General features: G+C 41.6%; 1 protein-coding gene across 2 annotated transcripts in view; it reads right to left on the bottom strand.

Annotated features, from left to right (window-relative positions):
- The window catches only part of EPHA3 (EPH receptor A3), a 518,078-nt gene that overhangs the window by 481,420 nt on the left and 35,612 nt on the right, over positions 1–1,046 (bottom strand). The gene's annotated exons all lie outside the window — the stretch shown is intronic.

The following is a 1,046-nucleotide window of genomic DNA, read 5'->3' as shown; positions in this document are numbered from 1 at the left end:
ATAGATAGATGGGTTGATCTCTGGATTCTCAATTCGATTCCATTGATCTATGTGTCTGTCATTGTACCAGTACCATGCTGTCTTGACTACTACGGCAGTGTAGTAGGATTTGAAGAGCTTCAGGTCTTTTGTTCATAGGGTCACTCTGAGTAATGCTTGACTTGAAGGCAATCAACAACAATGTATGTGTGTGTGTACATGCATACATGTGCCTGGCATACATATGTGTGTGTGTGTGTGTGTGTGTGTGTGTGTTAATTATGACTTGGTAAGTGGTAATTGTGGTGCTATTATTAAAGCATTCAGCTGTTAACTTAAAGATCAGGAACATACCAAGAGGGGAACATCCCTAGAGGAGAAAAATGAGGCAGTCTAGTACTATCAAGATTTTAGCTTTTGAAATCCTTTGACATAGTTCTACTCTGTTCTAAAAATAGTCCACAATTTGGAATCTATCCAATGGCAGTGAGTTCAGTTTTGATTTGAGTTTTTCTTTTGCATAACATGCTAGCTATTTATGGCCCCTGGGGAGGAGACACCCAGCACCTGAGGAGAGTCACTGGATCAATAAGAGGAACTTTATCTAAACAGCTTTCCTCCATCTCCTCCTTCAGTGCACCTGTAAGTAATACCTCCAAAGACCTTTTCTTTGTAACTCACAAGTTTGTTCTCTCTAGGTTTGCTCCCTTTCCTATAAGTAACCTGAACACTGAGTCTGGTTCCAGAACCTGAACTCTGAGCCCGACTGTCAGCTAAGGAAGTGAAGGTGGATGGAGCCTCAAAGTCTTGTCAGCCACTCCCACTGGACTCATTCACATAAACACGTTGAAGTCCAGAGGGCAGAAAACATCATGAAAATATCTTCTAACTGAACAAGAAGGCATGCAGCTTCAACCCAAACCACCGGTGAAGTAGTAAAGTGGGCTTCTCCTCTGTTCCATCTTAATGCCCTTATTCAGCATGTAGCAACCAGTGAGTCTGTGCCCCTGTTCCCAAATGGGAAACCCACAGATAAAATAAGCAATTTCTTTGTTGTTTTTTTTTTT

This window comes from Elephantulus edwardii, unplaced genomic scaffold, assembly GCF_000299155.1.
Source record: "Elephantulus edwardii isolate Elephantulus edwardi_28Jun2011 unplaced genomic scaffold, EleEdw1.0 scaffold00136, whole genome shotgun sequence".
NCBI classification, from domain to species: Eukaryota; Metazoa; Chordata; class Mammalia; order Macroscelidea; family Macroscelididae; genus Elephantulus; species Elephantulus edwardii.
The sequence above is the reverse complement of the archived record's forward strand: the minus strand, read 5'-3'. Positions and strand labels throughout refer to the sequence as shown.